This window comes from Schistocerca cancellata, chromosome 5 (assembly GCF_023864275.1).
Source record: "Schistocerca cancellata isolate TAMUIC-IGC-003103 chromosome 5, iqSchCanc2.1, whole genome shotgun sequence".
Taxonomy (NCBI): Eukaryota; Metazoa; Arthropoda; class Insecta; order Orthoptera; family Acrididae; genus Schistocerca; species Schistocerca cancellata.
The window spans coordinates 121996121-122015958 of NC_064630.1; the positions used below are offsets into that span (position 1 = coordinate 121996121).

Sequence of the window (19838 nt, forward strand, 5' to 3'; positions counted from 1 at the left end):
GGGCTCCAGAGACTCGCCTTCCAGGAAGCTTGTCTCCCTAGATAACGACGCGTATTTTTAAGTCGCCTCGTCGTGCCAGCCTGTCTCCACGGGTCGCTGCCCAATGCTGCGTGTCCCCCTGCTGGTTACATAAGCATCCAATTAAATTCACGACTCGCCTTAACGTGTGGCATTCCTGATAAGATACAATACTAAATTTATCTTAATGTAATGCCGACGAAGAAGCCCAACAAACAGCCCTCATTATGTGGTTTGCTTTATTCACAAGTGGTACACATATGAACAAAAAACACCGGAGGACGATGTTTATTTATTTATCTGTTCTCTGACAAAAAAATGGTTCAAATGGCTCTGAGCACTATGGGACTCAACTGCTACGGTCATCAGTCCCCTAGAACTTAGAACTACTTAAACCTAACTAACCTAAGGACAGCACACAACACCCAGCCATCACGAGGCAGAGAAAATCCCTGACCCCGCCGGGAATCGAACCCGGGAACCCGGGCGTGGGAAGCGAGAACGCTACCGCACGACCACGAGATGCGGGCTGTTCTCTGACAAAAAGTCTCCTTGGAGGGCTAAGGTGAGCTGTATAATAGTTGTCTTATGTCGAAGCTGCTCTACAGCTGTTTTGCCTTCTAATCTTGTCTGAACAACAAGCTGAAGTTCTTAGCCAGTTACGTGCGATTCTGTTAATGTCATACAAGTCATTTCAAAGTTTTGTTACCCATCTCAAATACCTTTAACCAGCGTTTGCTTCACAGCTTCTGCGTTAATGTCCGTCTGGTTGACGTTACTTTGGTGCTATCACAGTACATACTAAAATAACGAAATATTAGTGAATATCTCAATGTGGGAAGTATATGCTGTTATGATCCAGAATAAAAATAGAAACAAGACTAGAAAACAAAAAGCAAGGAAGTCACACAGGTAGTTTGAAATGTAGATTTAAGAATTTAATTAAGAATGGGGAGATGTACTAAGTTAAATTAAGCAATACAATTTCGGCATCCTAAAAAGTAGAGTTTACACAGCGAAAGATAATGCAGGTACGAAGAATAGAAAAGAATATTACACTTGGTACAAGGCGGCTATGAAAAAGAGGCTGAGAATTCAAGCAAACGATAATAGCAACATTGAACGTGCGAGATTAGTGGGCTACGCGTTCAAGAGCATGTGGGTAGATAAAAGGGACAGTTTTCTAACGTATATCACAGAAAAGGATAAGTGTTAAGAAAACAAAACAAACTTTCTTAAGTGAAAAAGGCACTTGGGAAAGTAACTAACAACATGTAAGAAACTGTACAATGTAGCACATCGTGTACTCCATGTTTCAGTCAGCTGTCTGAACATGCTATATGCATATACACTCCTGGAAATGGAAAAAAGAACACATTGACACCGGTGTGTCAGACCCACCATACTTGCTCCGGACACTGCGAGAGGGCTGTACAAGCAATGATCACACGCACGGCACAGCGGACACACCAGGAACCGCGGCGTTGGCCGTCGAATGGCGCTAGCTGCGCAGCATTTGTGCACCGCCGCCGTCAGTGTCAGCCAGTTTGCCGTGGCATACGGAGCTCCATCGCAGTCTTTAACACTGGTAGCATGCCGCGACAGCGTGGACGTGAACCGTATGTGCAGTTGACGGACTTTGAGCGAGGGCGTATAGTGGGCATGCGGGAGGCCGGGTGGACGTACCGCCGAATTGCTCAACACGTGGGGCGTGAGGTCTCCACAGTACATCGATGTTGTCGCCAGTGGTCGGCGGAAGGTGCACGTGCCCGTCGACCTGGGACCGGACCGCAGCGACGCACGGATGCACGCCAAGACCGTAGGATCCTACGCAGTGCCGTAGGGGACCGCACCGCCACTTCCCAGCAAATTAGGGACACTGTTGCTCCTGGGGTATCGGCGAGGACCATTCGCAACCGTCTCCATGAAGCTGGGCTACGGTCCCGCACACCGTTAGGCCGTCTTCCGCTCACGCCCCAACATCGTGCAGCCCGCCTCCAGTGGTGTCGCGACAGGCGTGAATGGAGGGACGAATGGAGACGTGTCGTCTTCAGCGATGAGAGTCGCTTCTGCCTTGGTGCCAATGATGGTCGTATGCGTGTTTGGCGCCGTGCAGGTGAGCGCCAGAATCAGGACTGCATACGACCGAGGCACACAGGGCCAACACCCGGCATCATGGTGTGGGGAGCGATCTCCTACACTGGCCGTACACCACTGGTGATCGTCGAGGGGACACTGAATAGTGCACGGTACCTCCAAACCGTCATCGAACCCATCGTTCTACCATTCCTAGACCGGCAAGGGAACTTGCTGTTCCAACAGGACAATGCACGTCCGCATGTATCCCGTGCCACCCAACGTGCTCTAGATGGTGTAAGTCAACTACCCTGGCCAGCAAGATCTCCGGATCTGTCCCCCATTGAGCATGTTTGGGACTGGATGAAGCGTCGTCTCACGCGGTCTGCACGTCCAGCACGAACGCTGGTCCAACTGAGGCGCCAGGTGGAAATGGCATGGCAAGCCGTTCCACAGGACTACATCCAGCATCTCTACGATCGTCTCCATGGGAGAATAGCAGCCTGCATTGCTGCGAAAGGTGGATATACACTGTACTAGTGCCGACATTGTGCATGCTCTGTTGCCTGTGTCTATGTGCCTGTGGTTCTGTCAGTGTGATCATGTGATGTATCTGACCCCAGGAATGTGTCAATGAAGTTTCCCCTTCCTGGGACAATGAATTCACGGTGTTCTTATTTCAATTTCCAGGAGTGTATTTAGGTTCACCTCTGTTCACAGTAGCCGACACACAACGACCAGGTGGTGCCTGAAAATGTTCATTTATTATGACTGGATGACATGGAGAGTCAACTACAAGAAAAACAAGTGAATCAATACATTCACTTATTTTGATCAGATTATACTGACGCTTTTAGCGTAACGTTCAAATAGTACCAGCACTTTCAATATTTTCGATACGTTGCTGGTGACAACAGATGTCTCTCATCGCAAAGCTATGCACACATATCTGTAAGTCTTGAAATTGTGAACAGCTGCACATACACTGAAGCGCCAAAGAAACTGTTATTAGCATGCGTATTCAAATACAGAGATGTGTAAACAGGCAGAATACGGCGCTGCGGTCGGCAACCCCCATATAGGACAACAAGTGTCTGCTGCAGTTGTTAGATCGGTTACTGTTGCAACAATGGCAGGTTATCAAGATTTAAGTGATTTGAACATGGTGTTATAGTCGGCCCACGAGCGATGGGACACAACATCTCCGAGGTAGCGATGAAATGGGGACTTTCCGGTACGATCATTTCACGATGTGCTGTGAGTATGACGAATCCTGTAAAACAGTAAATTTTCGACGTCGCTGCGACCGGAAAAAGATCCTGCGAGAATGGGACCAACGACGACTGAAGAGAATCGTTCAACGTGACAGAAGTGCATCCCTTCCGAAAATTGTTGCAGATTTCAGTGCTGGGCCGTCAACAAGTGTCAGCGTGAGAACCATTCAGCGAAACATAATCGATATGGGCTTCCGGAGCCAAAGGCCCACTCCCCTTGATGACTGCACTACACGAAGCTTTACATCTCACCTGGGTCCGTCAACACCGACATTGGACGACTGGTCGGACGAGTCTCGTTTGAAATGGTATCTAACGAAAGGACGCGACTGGTATGAAGACAACCTCATGAATCCATGGACCTTGCATGTCAGCAGGGGACTGTTCAAGCTGGTGGAGGCTCTTTAATGGTGTGGGACATGTGCAATTGCAGTGATATGGGACTCCTGATACGTCTAGATACGACTCTGGCAGATGACACGTGCGTAAACATCCTGTATGACCACCTGCATCCATTCATGTTCATTGTGCATTCCGACGGACTTGGGCAATTCAAGCGGGATAATGCAACACCCCACACGTCTAGAATTGCTACATAGTGGCTCCAGGAACACTCTTCTGAGTTTAAAGACTTCCGCTGGCCACCGAACTCCACAGACACGAACATTAGCCGGCCGGAGTGGCCGTGCGGTTCTGGGCGCTACAGCCTGGAACCGAGCGACCGCTACGGTCACAGGTTCGAATCCTGCCTCGGGCATGGATGTGTGTGACGTCCTTAGGTTAGTTAGGTTTAATTAGTTCTAAGTTCTAGGCGACTGATGACCTCAGAAGTTAAGTCGCATAGTGCTCAGAGCCATTTGAACCATTTGAACACGAACATTATTGAGCACATCTGGGATGCCTTGAAATGTACTGTTCAGAAGAGATTTACGCCTCCTCGTACTCTTACGGATTTATGGACAGCCCTGTGGGATTCACGGTGTCATTTCTCTCCAGCGGTACTTGAGACATTAGTCGAGTCCATGCCATGTCGTGTTGCGGAACTTCTGTGTGCTCGCTGGGGCCATACACGATATTAGACAGGTGTACCAGTTAATTCATAATAGGTGTCCATTGATAGCTGTGCCATAGTTAAATGTGAGTGTGTGTGACTTCTATTTTTACGCTATTTACGAGGATGATGTATTCATATTGTGCACTGGAGAACGAGAAAATGCCTGCAAGTAGTTAGTAGAACTGAGTAATTAGACATTTAATTTTTGAAACTGCCGTCGTTCCAAACAATTTTTCAAGATACTTCACATTCCCTTCAATTAACCTTCCAAGACCTTTGCTGCCTCTGACATAATTACAATGACATCAGAAAACCTCAAAGTTTCTTCTCCTTGAGCTTTAATTCTTTGTCCTCGAGCTTTAATTTTTGGTTTTCTTTACTGCTTACTGTATGAGTCGAATGTGTAACACGGGGGATAAGCTTGTAGGGTGTGTGGAAAATGTTACTGAATGTAAGGAGAGGTTTATTACACTGAGTCAGCTGTCTTACGTGACCTACATTCCCCTTAGCGAAAAATAAATCTTACCTGCATATTTTTTGTGCCCTGATCGTGTTGGCATCGGATGACGACCCTAAGACCGTCGGCAAACGGAGTGCTGTCGAATGTCAACGTCGAGAGTACCGAGTACCGAGTACGCGGCTCAGGAACGATACGACTTGTGCCTACGGTACATGCGCTTCTGCGTGCTATACACAATCGCAAACCGCTCCAGCGGCAGTTATCGGCTGTATCTGGGTCTCAAATCACTCAGTTTCGAAATGAACGGGCATAAAATTCGTACGTTAGCTCTATTAAAACGCATATTTCCATACGTGTCAATACGCTAGTCATGTTGTGCTGTCTTTAGTATACATAAATAAAAACTTCAATATCCACGAACATGTTATAAGGCAAAAAGGAAAGTACGATGTCCCCTCTCAGGACATTGGTTTATAAAGGTTCCTTTACAAATATAACGATACAAATTTACAATTGTGAGCCACATAAGATAGTCCGCAGCCCGAGGTGTAGTGGCAAGCTTTACTGCCTCTGGATCACGGGGACCCGGTTTCGATTCCCGACAGGGTTAGGGATTTTCTCTGCTCAGGGACTGGGTGTTTGTGATGTCATCATGTCATCATCATTCTTGAAAGTGGTTCGATTGGACTGTGTAAAGATTGGTTATTTGTACGCGCACTGATAACCGCGCAGATGAAGGCCCCACAAACCAAACATCATCATCGACATAAGATAAAAATAACTTCACCGTTCTCAGATTTAGTTGAACGCTAAGGTACTTGATCACTTTTCCTATTCAATAGTAGAATCATTAGAACGTGTGAAATACAGGACTTGAAACAAGACAGTACGAAATGTCTTACTGCAAGTATTGGAAGTTCTCTTGTAAATAGCCGGCCGAAGTGGCCGTGCGGTTCTAGGCGCTACAGTCTGGAGCCGAGCGACCGCTACGGTCGTAGGTTCGAATCCTGCCTCGGGCATGGATGTGTGTGATGTCCTCAGGTTAGTTAGGTTTAATTAGTTCTAAGTTCTAGAGGCGACTGATGACCTCAGAAGTTAAGTCGCATAGTGCTCAGAGCCATTTTTCTCTTGTAAATAGAGTCAATCGAAAAAAACTCACTCCTCAGAAAGAGTGCACTTAATATTAAGATAATCGATTATTGTGAAATATACTTCTGTTAACTAATAAAAAAAGTGTCAAAACGTACTAAAAATGAGAAGGTTGGTAAAAAATATTTCAATCCACTGAGACGCGAACCACATACACAGCACTCATTACCTTACAGCGCTGCATCTCTGCTCATTAAGCTATACCAACCATGAATGGTTTACAACCATCATTTGCATATTATCATCTCCTGAAAACTTATCGTAGACACGTTATTAACTACCTGTGCGAAGAACAACATTTTAATGGATCCTCAAAACGGTATATTTTTATAATACGCAAAACCACCAAAATGAGTTTTGCTGTCATTTTATTTCAACAAGTCATACTGTTAACGGTAGGTTTTAAAGAGATCCTTAGTTTTCTGGTTCTTAGAAACAGCATATGGGCTTCAACTGAAAGTAAATGTGGTGCCTCGCGATCAACCGTACGTTCATAAATATTGACATGTTAGATATTGCACTGCACTTTTGAAAAAGGCTCCCCAACGTGCTTTTTCCGCTCTTTGGCGTAAGAGGCTTGGCACGCTCAACGTTGACGTCGGAATGCACGGTCCGCGTGCCGACGGCTTATGGCGTGTGTTGCAGCCAGAACGAATGACACACTGATGAGTCAGGACATCATGAGCAGCTACTTAATAGATTGTTTCTCCGTCTTTGGGACGAAATACACTCCTGGAAATTGAAATAAGAACACCGTGAATTCATTGTCCCAGGAAGGGGAGACTTTATTGACACATTCCTGGGGTCAGATACATCACATGATCACACTGACAGAACCACAGGCACATAGACACAGGCAACAGAGCATGCACAATGTCGGCATTGTACAGTGTATATCCACCTTTCGCAGCAATGCAGGCTGCTATTCTCCCATGGAGACGATCGTAGAGATGCTGGATGTAGTCCTGTGGAACGGCTTGCCATGCCATTTCCACCTGGCGCCTCAATTGGACCAGCGTTCGTGCTGGACGTGCAGACCGCGTGAGACGACGCTTCATCCAGTCCCAAACATGCTCAATGGGGGACAGATCCGGAGATCTTGCTGGCCAGGGTAGTTGACTTACACCTTCTAGAGCACGTTGGGTGGCACGGGATACATGCGGACGTGCATTGTCCTGTTGGAACAGCAAGTGCCCTTGCCGGTCTAGGAATGGTAGAACGATGGGTTCGATGACGGTTTGGATGTACCGTGCACTATTCAGTGTCCACTCGACGATCACCAGTGGTGTACGGCCAGTGTAGGAGATCGCTCCCCACACCATGATGCCGGGTGTTGGCCCTGTGTGCCTCGGTCGTATGCAGTCCTGATTGTGGCGCTCACCTGCACGGCGCCAAACACGCATACGACCATCATTGGCACCAAGGCAGAAGCGACTCTCATCGCTGAAGACGACACGTCTCCATTCGTCCCTCCATTCACGCCTGTCGCGACACCACTGGAGGCGGGCTGCACGATGTTGGGGCGTGAGCGGAAGACGGCCTAACGGTGTGCGGGACCGTAGCCCAGCTTCATGGAGACGGTTGCGAATGGTCCTCGCCGATACCCCAGGAGCAACAGTGTCCCTAATTTGCTGGGAAGTGGCGGTGCGGTCCCCTACGGCACTGCGTAGGATCCTACGGTCTTGGCGTGCATCCGTGCGTCGCTGCGGTCCGGTCCCAGGTCGACGGGCACGTGCACCTTCCGCCGACCACTGGCGACAACATCGATGTACTGTGGAGACCTCACGCCCCACGTGTTGAGCAATTCGGCGGTACGTCCACCCGGCCTCCCGCATGCCCACTATACGCCCTCGCTCAAAGTCCGTCAACTGCACATACGGTTCACGTCCACGCTGTCGCGGCATGCTACCAGTGTTAAAGACTGCGATGGAGCTCCGTATGCCACGGCAAACTGGCTGACACTGACGGCGGCGGTGCACAAATGCTGCGCAGCTAGCGCCATTCGACGGCCAACACCGCGGTTCCTGGTGTGTCCGCTGTGCCGTGCGTGTGATCATTGCTTGTACAGCCCTCTCGCAGTGTCCGGAGCAAGTATGGTGGGTCTGACACACCGGTGTCAATGTGTTCTTTTTTCCATTTCCAGGAGTGTACATCGCTGATTCTGCTTATCCGATCCGACAGTTTGCTGGTAGATTTATGGAGGTCTGTGGCATTAGATGTCTACGCACAGGTCATGTAATTCGCGTAAATAATGGGCCGCTGATTTACGCACCCGGTGATGATACCCGATAACGACCCATATGGGTTCCATAAGATTTACTTCAGGTGAAATTGGTCGCCGATACGTCAACCTGAGTTCACTGTAATTCTCCTCAAACCACTGTAGCACTGGTATGGCTCCGAGTCAAGGACATTATACTACTGAAAGACGACATCGCCGTCAGGAAATACAGCAAGAATGAAGGAGTGCAGTTTTTTTGCAGCTGTCAGCGTGTCTTTGATTTCTATCACAGGTCCCACCCAAGCGCTGGAAAATGACTCCCATAGAATAGCGCCGCTCCCACCAGCCAGCACCCGCGGCGCGCTGCACATTTCGAGCCGCCTTTCACCTCGACCTAGTGTAGCAAAAGTGTAATTGACACTGAGAGCCGTCATATTTCCATTGATCGACGGTCGAATCCCGATCGTCGTGTCCCCACTGAAATCCTAACTGACGATGTCGCTGGGCCAACATATGGACACATGTACGATGAATGGTGTGATTCGAAACACTTGTTCGTGCAGCAGCAGTGTGCTCTTTCGGCAGAGATCCACAGATCACCATCTATCCAACTTTACAGAGCTGACAAGTCTCCGAACCGCACGTTCTGTGAAGAGTAGAGGACGTCCAACCGTATAGCGGTAGTTTCAATGTCCTTCTACCTCCACTATGCGACCAGCTTCGCCGTTTTCGAGATACTCTTTCAGATGCTTTGCGTAATAATAATCTGCTCTTTGTCAAAGCCGCTTATCTCAGAGGATTTCCCCAATTGCAGCCCATTATCTTCGCTAGCGTGTTCCCCCGTCCGTGTTTGTTCCGCTTACATACTTTTGCCAACGCGTCACGTGCCCGCAGCGGCACCATGCGGCGGCTAAAGTCGCGGTGGCCAGTGCTAATAATGGAAATGGAAATGATCGTATGGCATTGTTGGCCAGAAGGCCCCATTCGGAGAGTTCGGCCGCTGCATTGTTCAGTCCTTCTTAGTTGACTCCACGTCGGCGACTTCCGGATCAATGATATTGAAATGATGATGAAGGACACACAACACCCAGTCCCCTGTCGGGAATCGTACCCGGGCCCCCTGTGTGGTAGGCGCGATAACGCTACCGCTACACTGCGGAGGCGGACCAGTGGTAATAATGTTTTGGCTTATCAAAGTATAAGAAGGTTCAAAATGGTTCAAATGGCTCTGAGCACTATGGGACTCAACTTCTGAGGTCATTAGTCCCCTAGAACTTAGAACTAGTTAAACCTAACTAACCTAAGGACATCACACACATCCATGCCCGAGGCAGGAATCGAACCTGCGACCGTAGCGGTCTCGCGGTTCCAGACTGCAGCGCCTAGAACCGCACGGCCACTTTGGCCGGCTGAAGTATAAGAAGGGACAGTGGGAAAGCCGCAGATCGGCAACAGAAGAGCAGTTAATTAATGGAACGATTATGGTTGAACGTTTAGAAACACATTTAAACGATAGGTACCCTCGTTACAATACGATACGACATCAATCCATTTTTCTAGAGTACTCGTAGGATAGCTGGTCGTCCACAGGAAAAACAAGTAACAAGATAAAAACAGTGTGAACAGGAAACAAAAAATTGCCCAGCACAGAGGGAATAATAACTAATGGAACGTGAGAAACCATCAGAAGTAACGAGCATGAGATACAGTGCTTGACTAGGAGAGATGCAACATAGGGGAACAAAGGACCTAGCACGGAAATTCTTACGCCGTCGGCATCGGCGGGAGCGTGGTGCAGACTGATTTTGGCGCATGCTGCCTGTTCGCATCACTGCGGCAGGCAACAAAGGGGCGTACACACTTTCGTTGATCGACCGAAATACTATCGGTGTGGCTTTACACTCCACTGATTCCAGAGTAATGGAAGGCGGTTCATTTTATTTGAAGATAGCAGCAAATTCCGCACTAACGACCGACAGCCTTCTGCGTACAAGTTGATCCGACAAAAATCATCAAGCAAATGGGCTACGTCAAGAATCCGCAAACAAATGTGGCAAAGAAAGTTGCAGAATGACTGTGTGGACGATGCGGCCTATTTCACACCATATTTTAGTTCTACGTGACGATGCTTTTGCTGAGTGTGTTTATACGTTTTGACGATGCCATTACAGTTTTATCACATTAGGGCATGTGTAGAACAGATCTGAAGATAGTCATTACTGACTGAAACCGGTCATCGTCGAAGGATGTTACATTGTGATCAAACACTGTAATAAAAAGAAGATTAAACTCTTGATGGTTTTGTTGCTTTTGCAGACGCACAGCGGAGTACCGGTTTCGGGTGAAACAGTTTCTGAAGCCAGCCCTACCTGGCAAAAGGGGGGGGGGGAGGGGGTGTCAACCGTGACCGTTCCCATGGGTTTTTGGCCTGGGAGGCAGAGAAGATTCCCTGCAAATTAGGTGTGACACCTCCACCGGAATAAGGTCTCAAATGGTTCAAATGGCTCTGAGCACTATGGGACTTAACATCTGAGGTCATCAGCCCCTAGAACTTAGAACTACTTAAACCTAACTAACCTAAGGACATCACACACATTCATGCAAGAGGCAGGATTCGAAACTGCGACCGTAGCAGTCTCGCGGTTCCGGGCTGAAGCGCCTAGAACCGATCGGCCACCACGGCCGGCTAATAAGGTCTACTTCCGCTCTAACGCGTCTGCTACTATCATTTGAATGTAATGGTCAGGCTCTTCACCAATTTTCACCATCTTGTGGCTTTCTTAAATTAATGAATCGACTGATATTCAGTGAATTTTCCTTCATCATCCGATGGTTCTGCATCTAGGCGCCACATCGGAGGGTCCAGAAGGCCTAGGAAAATTCACTGTGGGTGCGGTACATTATGAACATTTCTCGACCACTGCCTCCTTTTCATGTCTAGGACTCATAACTGTAGTCTTGATCATGTACAAACTCTAGATAGTCTTTCGTTCTCTGAATTTCACCTTCCAGTATGGTTAGAAAAACTGGTGTATGTGGGTTGACGAAATACCAATGTGAGCTCTGAGATACAAAAGAGTATTAATGGCCTAGCGGCCATAGGATGTCGAACTCAACTATGCAGGGTAATACTGCTAAAAGGGGATAATCTCAAGGAAACGGGACCAACAAAGTCGGATGGATATATGACTGCAAATGCGTTCCATGGGAGGTTCACCCGCTTGGTGTGGAGGTAAAAGACCTCTGTTAGAGTGTGTCAATGATTGGAAGCACTGATGAAAACAAACACAATCCACGTGGGAGTTATAAGCTCCCTCCTCCTTGGAGATTATATGGGTTAATTAATGATTATTATGTTATAATCCTCTTGTTGTAGTTGACAGTGTATATCGAGAATTCGTTCATTGTTAAATGCAATGGTGTGGTACTAACTGATGGAGACGCATTAAGAACTGGTAAAATTTAATTTATTTCCGTTATCACACTGCACAAACATAAACACACTATTATTCAAACTGTGTGCCACTACTATTAAACATGGAGGTAAACCCTTAGCTACGCAACTGCCTTTGGCTCACGCAGCCTACACCTTCCACAGCCTCTCATCAACTGCTTGTGCTTGCGACTCTCTATGCCATTGGGCATTGTCGCCCTCCAAAGAACAACCACTTACAAATACTGCACACCAGTACCCTCACATCCCCACCAAAACAAACCTAGAGCTAGGTTACTTTTTGAGTGGACTCAGAAGTCCTAGCGAAAGTTATACAATAAAAAATCAAAATTTAAAAATTCCACAAATTAGTATTTCATGTAAAAGTAGTTGCAATAAGTATCTGACCCTGAGAACAAATGACTTTCAAAATATAACTAATGTTAAGCCGGCCGCTGTGGCCGAGCGGTTCTAGGCGCTTCAGTCCGGAACTGCGCTGCTGCTATGGTCGCAGGTTCGAATCCTGCCTCTGACATGGATGTGTGTGATGTCCTTAGGTTAGTTAGGTTTAAGTAGGTCTAAGTTCTAGGTGACTGATGACCTCAGATGTTTTTCCATTTCCCATAGTGCTCGGTGCCGTTTGAACCATTTTTGAACTAATGTTAATTAACCATATCTCCACGCACATAAAACATGATCAATGAATATAGAAATTTGAAAATTATTTAATGACAGCAAGAACTTTACACATAATTTACTAACTGACTGTTATTCAGCAAGAAAAATGTAAAAAAGATAAGCTAATGTGATTGACACAGTTTCCCTTTTGTTGGAGATATCAAGCATATTAGTAAAGGTTACTCTTAATTACACACATGAATCACAGTAAAGAACATAACTGACACTAAGGAACGGAATCTGAATAAATGAGCCTAATTTTAAACAACCTAATACAAATGTAAAACCTATATACACAAAAGCATTGACACTAGGCATCAGTCAAAACTACAGTTACGGGCGTAAAACATTTTATCAATTAACTATTGAAATTTGTAAATTGGCACACAGCACACAGAATACTTATACAAAAATCAGTATATACCTTCAAAGAAATATTTTCCATTTACAACCAAGTTACATAGAGTGAATCATTTATAAACAAAAGACATTTCGTTGGCATGAGCACTTTTCACGCCATAAGGAAATATTGGGTACTCTGCTTTGGGGTCCTACCTATAAGCTGAGCAAAACATCACACGATTTCACTAGGGGAAGTGGCATCGTCGCCGCTGAGGACTCACAAACACTATACGTAAGACAGCTCTTGTTACTCTGCTTTTATCACTGTCCTATGTGATGAGCTGGTCGTCACACGCAGATACGACGTTTGATGCAAGGGAAGAGTGACATCGACGTCGCTGGAGACAGGAAAATCTAGGAACTATTGTTACGCCCACGAAGAATCGCCGCATTCCGCCGTACGGTTCGTCGGCGGCACATTCCCGTTATGTTGACATGTGCCCGATGCCAGTCAGCTGTTCATGACGTCAGCCACCTCCACCTCCCCCAAACCGTAGCGCGCCGGGCGTCGAAGGTCATTGGCAGGCAGGCATGAAAACAATAAAATAATATTACGGCAGCGTGAGGTAACAAAAGACTAACGTGCTGCGCGCTTAGCTGTGCACTGTTGCCTGCTTCCTGAAAACCAAAACACACGCTACAAGCGTCGCTCCGTTGTCCACTACTGCGCCTGTCACAGGACATAAGAGAAAGTCACACGATATCAAACACAGAGAATAAAATGCACTCACTGAAGCTACCGACTCCAGTCTTCAACATCTCACAATAGCTACCGACTATTGTCCAAAGGTTTGTCCATCAGCAACGTAGCATATTTATAACCACACACAGTTCACTAATTGGCACTTCCTTGTGATAGTTCAGGACACTTATATAACTTAATGTTCTCAACATGTTGTAGGCTTTGATATTTGCCAGATTTAATCACTTCTACCTCCACTGAATTCGGGTGAACCAGCTTTCTAATCTTGAATGGTCCTTTGTAATAATGACTGAACTTTTTTATCTCCTCATTCACACTAGATGACTTCGTGTGTGTCCGAATATTGCGCGAGCGTCAAGAACAATGCGTACTGTACTGTCCCTTTTTCCTACAGCGTGTATTGGGTTCGAATATTCACTGTCTGTTCTTTCTATTATCTGATTAGCCAACGTCCTTTTGATTTCCTTGTTCACTGCTTCTCTCTTCGCTAAAGGTATTGCATACGATTTTCTGCGAAATGGTTCATGTTCCTTGACTTTAATTTTTCAAACACATCCTTTAACTAATCCAGGTAATTTTGAAAACAGATCAACTTCGCATTTCAGCCGTTCCATTAATTCCTCTCTTTTTTCTTCCGTCAAGTTCACTGACGTCTGAATCTTGATTCGAATACCAGTCGGAGCATCTTCATCATTATTCTTCTTTCGCTGAGCAGGATCTTCTTCAGAATCATCATAAGTCGCCAGTTCCTCTTCTCCTCGGAAACGCATTAGCCTCATCTTCACGCACGCAGCGCCCTTATTTTCTTCGTTAATAAATCCTTAAACATTATCTTCTTCTCGACATTATTTATTCTCGTCTGCGGACAACCCTTTTCAAATTCAATACTGCACCTCATCTCAGTCAACCAAACGATTCCAAGAACTAATCCGACATTAAGAGATCCAACAATTAATACACTCTGCTCATACTCGTCTTCATTGATTCTAAACTTCAATGGAGCTTGATCTTTAATGGGTTTGCTTCTATTACCTACAGCACTGACAATACGTACGCTATTCACGGGGAATGTTGGAAATGCCACCAGATTATTTAATTGTGAAAACAGATTTTCTGAAATTGCAATCGCTTCACTCACTGAGTCCAGTAGTACGTCCACAATAATTCCGCATACCTCCACCTCTACAAAAGGCATTAAGATTTCTTGATCATTATTTTCATCCTCTCGATACAAATCGTCTTCAATATCATCTGCTCGTTCACAGTCGATTGCGTTAATCGCTACATGCGACCCATATCTTGTAACTTGAGTTTCGGAGCGGGTCGTCTTCGAAACTTGACTTAGTTCACCGGTTCACGTTCCTGTGGATTACGGTCTGGGCTCTTTTCTTGTTCCGGCGATCGTTATTGTCTATTGTTTTCTTCATACTGTGATCGATCTGAGTACTGATTGTAATTAAATCTGTTCGGTGCGTCATACTCATTTCTTCTTTGCTTTCCGTCCCTTCTTCTATCAAATCTGTTTGGTCTCCCATTAGTCACAAATTCTTGTCGCGGTGGGCCATTACCACGCGAATGACGATCGTCATTATTTCTTTCGCGCTGTTAGTGTTCATGGTTAAGTACATCAATTCTATCGATCATTAGGCAGGTCTTCTTTATGTTCAATTTTGGAGTGCCACGAAAGGTAGCTTCTGCATCAAAATTAACATCAATTCCTCTTCCTTGACCGGATCATCAAGATAGGCATTGTCGTTCCAAAATTTCTGCATATATTCACGCATTGTTCCATAATGTCTTGCGTAGTTCGGCGGTGTAAGAATCTTTGATTTTACATCCCATTGTTTTTCTCGCAACCAAAATTTACTCAAGAATGCAGATTCAAATTCTTTGTACTGTGAATAATTTTCTGAAACACTGATGCCCCAGATATGTGCTTCGCTCTTCATGTGGCTAATGCACGTAACAATTTTCGCACGTTTTGTATACTGTCTTGGAAACGCGTGTCTAAATTGCTTAATAAAGGCAACTGCAGGGATACCTTGTTTCGGATCGTAATCTTGAAAGTTGCGTACGCTCAATCCATTATCTACAATAACTTGAGGTACATTGACCATACTGTTATCAACTTCGACTAACGCTGCATTGATTTCCTGACCTATAAGGTCTTTATTGACATTGTTCAAACCATTTTCGGATGACATAACCTTTTGACGAATTTCGCCTACTTCGGTACTCAGTTCAGTACATTGGGTCTGTACGCCTTGAACTAACTTAACAATTGTTTCTTTGTTGCCTTTACATGTACTCTTAATTTTAAAAATTTCATCGTTTTGAGCCTTAACTGTTTCTTGAACTTTGTTAACTAACGTGCTCGATTGTTTACCTTGTTCATTAAGTTTTGTGTTAAGTTCTTCATGTTTGGTATCACATTCCTTTTGGAGCTCCTTATGTTTCTGATTAAGTGAATTAGTGAGCTCAGTTCGCAAGTTAACCATTGCATTTGACAAATTCTTTATTTCTTCATTGGCATTCCTACTTTCCTGTTTGATTTTCTGAAATTGCAATCGCTTCGCTCACTGAGTCCAGTAGTACGCCCACAATAATTCCGCATACCTCCACCTCTACAAAAGGCATTAAGATTTCTTGATCATTATTTTCATCCTCTCGATACAAATCGTCTTCAATATCATCTGCTCGTTCACAGTCGATTGCGTTAATCGCTACATGCGACCCATTTCTTGTAACTTGAGTTTCGGAGCGGGTCGTCTTCGAAACTTGACTTAGTTCACCGGTTCACGTTCCTGTGGATTACGGTCTGGGCTCTTTTCTTGTTCCGGCGATCGTTATTGTCTATTGTTTTCTTCATACTGTGATCGATCTGAGTACTGATTGTAATTAAATCTGTTCGGTGCGTCATACTCATTTCTTCTTTGCTTTCCGTCCCTTCTTCTATCAAATCTGTTTGGTCTCCCATTAGTCACAAATTCTTGTCGCGGTGGGCCATTACCACGCGAATGACGATCGTCATTATTTCTTTCGCGCTGTTAGTGTTCATGGTTAAGTACATCAATTCTATCGATCATTAGGCAGGTCTTCTTTATGTTCAATTTTGGAGTGCCACGAAAGGTAGCTTCTGCATCAAAATTAACATCAATTCCTCTTCCTTGACCGGATCATCAAGATAGGCATTGTCGTTCCAAAATTTCTGCATATATTCACGCATTGTTCCATAATGTCTTGCGTAGTTCGGCGGTGTAAGAATCTTTGATTTTACATCCCATTGTTTTTCTCGCAACCAAAATTTACTCAAGAATGCAGATTCAAATTCTTTGTACTGTGAATAATTTTCTGAAACACTGATGCCCCAGATATGTGCTTCGCTCTTCATGTGGCTAATGCACGTAACAATTTTCGCACGTTTTGTATACTGTCTTGGAAACGCGTGTCTAAATTGCTTAATAAAGGCAACTGCAGGGATACCTTGTTTCGGATCGTAATCTTGAAAGTTGCGTACGCTCAATCCATTATCTACAATAACTTGAGGTACATTAACCATACTGTTATCAACTTCGACTAACGCTGCATTGATTTCCTGACCTATAAGGTCTTTATTGACATTGTTCAAACCATTTTCGGATGACATAACCTTTTGACGAATTTCGCCTACTTCGGTACTCAGTTCAGTACATTGGGTCTGTACGCCTTGAACTAACTTAACAATTGTTTCTTTGTTGCCTTTACATGTACTCTTAATTTTAAAAATTTCATCGTTTTGAGCCTTAACTGTTTCTTGAACTTTGTTAACTAACGTGCTCGATTGTTTACCTTGTTCATTAACTTTTGTGTTAAGTTCTTCATGTTTGGTATCACATTCCTTTTGGAGCTCCTTATGTTTCTGATTAAGTGAATTAGTGAGCTCAGTTCGCAAGTTAACCATTGCATTTGACAAATTCTTTATTTCTTCATTGGCATTCCTACTTTCCTGTTTGATTTTCTGAAATTGCAATCGCTTCGCTCACTGAGTCCAGTAGTACGTCCACAATAATTCCGCATACCTCCACCTCTACAAAAGGCATTAAGATTTCTTGATCATTATTTTCATCCTCTCGATACAAATCGTCTTCAATATCATCTGCTCGTTCACAGTCGATTGCGTTAATCGCTACATGCGACCCATTTCTTGTAACTTGAGTTTCGGAGCGGGTCGTCTTCGAAACTTGACTTAGTTCACCGGTTCACGTTCCTGTGGATTACGGTCTGGGCTCTTTTCTTGTTCCGGCGATCGTTATTGTCTATTGTTTTCTTCATACTGTGATCGATCTGAGTACTGATTGTAATTAAATCTGTTCGGTGCGTCATACTCATTTCTTCTTTGCTTTCCGTCCCTTCTTCTATCAAATCTGTTTGGTCTCCCATTAGTCACAAATTCTTGTCGCGGTGGGCCATTACCACGCGAATGACGATCGTCATTATTTCTTTCGCGCTGTTAGTGTTCATGGTTAAGTACATCAATTCTATCGATCATTAGGCAGGTCTTCTTTATGTTCAATTTTGGAGTGCCACGAAAGGTAGCTTCTGCATCAAAATTAACATCAATTCCTCTTCCTTGACCGGATCATCAAGATAGGCATTGTCGTTCCAAAATTTCTGCATATATTCACGCATTGTTCCATAATGTCTTGCGTAGTTCGGCGGTGTAAGAATCTTTGATTTTACATCCCATTGTTTTTCTCGCAACCAAAATTTACTCAAGAATGCAGATTCAAATTCTTTGTACTGTGAATAATTTTCTGAAACACTGATGCCCCAGATATGTGCTTCGCCCTTCATGTGGCTAATGCACGTAACAATTTTCGCACGTTTTGTATACTGTCTTGGAAACGCGTGTCTAAATTGCTTAATAAAGGCAACTGCAGGGATACCTTGTTTTGGATCGTAATCTTGAAAGTTGCGTACGCTCAATCCATTATCTACAATAACTTGAGGTACATTGACCATACTGTTATCAACTTCGCCTAACGCTGCATTGATTTCCTGACCTATAAGGTCTTTATTGACATTGTTCAAACCATTTTCGGATGACATAACCTTTTGACGAATTTCGCCTACTTCGGTACTCAGTTCAGTACATTGGGTCTGTACGCCTTGAACTAACTTAACAATTGTTTCTTTGTTGCCTTTACATGTACTCTTAATTTTAAAAATTTCATCGTTTTGAGCCTTTAACTGTTTCTTGAACTTTGTTACCTAACGTGCTCGATTGTTTACCTTGTTCATTAACTTTTGTGTTAAGTTCTTCATGTTTGGTATCACATTCCTTTTGGAGCTCCTTATGTTTCTGATTAAGTGAATTAGTGAGCTCAGTTCGCAAGTTAACCATTGCATTTGACAAATTCTTTATTTCTTCATTGGCGTTCCTACTTTCCTGTTTGATTTCTCTCAACATCTGCACTATCATATCGTTAGTGCTAACACTCATCCCCGTTTGTTGACTACACACTGGTGTTGAACTAGGCGTCGTTGAATCGAAACTAACTACACCGATATCTTCCATTACGTTAAGTGTGGTATTCTCAAGTCCAAACTCGCATTCTACATTGACTAACGCATTAACTCGTCCCTCCTCATTAATAACTTCACTGTTGTCTTGCGTTGTGTCCGCCATGTTAACAATGTTCACAAAAATCACTGTCCGTTAATAATTAGTTCCAACACTTAATTCAAAAGATAATATTATAAATATCACAGTCTCTAACATAGTTCAGAGGTCCTTTCCTAATTTCTCCTGTGCAACGTGGAAAACAATTAGAAACGAAGCGCCACGGTCGCAATTAGCTGCTTCACTCACCGTTTGTTGTGCCGTCTCCTCCGACGATCCGAAGATTGCGAAGGAATCGACGTCCGACACACGCGTCGCCAAATATAAGCTCCCTGCGTCATGGAGATTATATGGATTAATTAATGATTATTGTGTTACATTCCTCTTGTTTTAGTTGACCTTGCATATCGAGGCTCCGTTCATTGTTAAATGCAATGGTGTGGTACTGACTGATGGAGACGCATTAAGAAGTGGTAAAATTTAATTTATTTCTTTTATCACACTGCACAAACATAAACACACAATTATTCAGACTGTGTGCCGCTACTGTTAAACATACAGATAAATCCTTCGCTACGCAACCGCCTTTGGCTCACGCAGCCTACACCTTCCACAGCTTCTCAACAACTGCTTCTGCTTGTGATTCTCTGCGCCACTGGGCATTGTCGCCCTCCAAAGAACAACCACTTACAGATACTACACACCAGTACCCTCAGAGTCTGTTCTGTCACTACTAGTGTTTTAGCTCCACACTCAAAACGGCGGCCA

The 19838-nt window shown here is 44.6% G+C and overlaps 1 long non-coding RNA gene across 1 annotated transcript in view; it reads left to right on the forward strand.

Moving 5' to 3' along the window:
• Positions 1-559: 559 nt before the first annotated feature.
• The window catches only part of LOC126187840 (uncharacterized), a 280979-nt gene continuing 261700 nt past the window's right edge, over positions 560-19838 (forward strand). Inside the window, exon 1 of the long non-coding RNA XR_007537798.1 lies at positions 560-583. This is a non-coding gene — a long non-coding RNA (uncharacterized LOC126187840). The remainder of the gene's footprint in view (positions 584-19838) is intronic.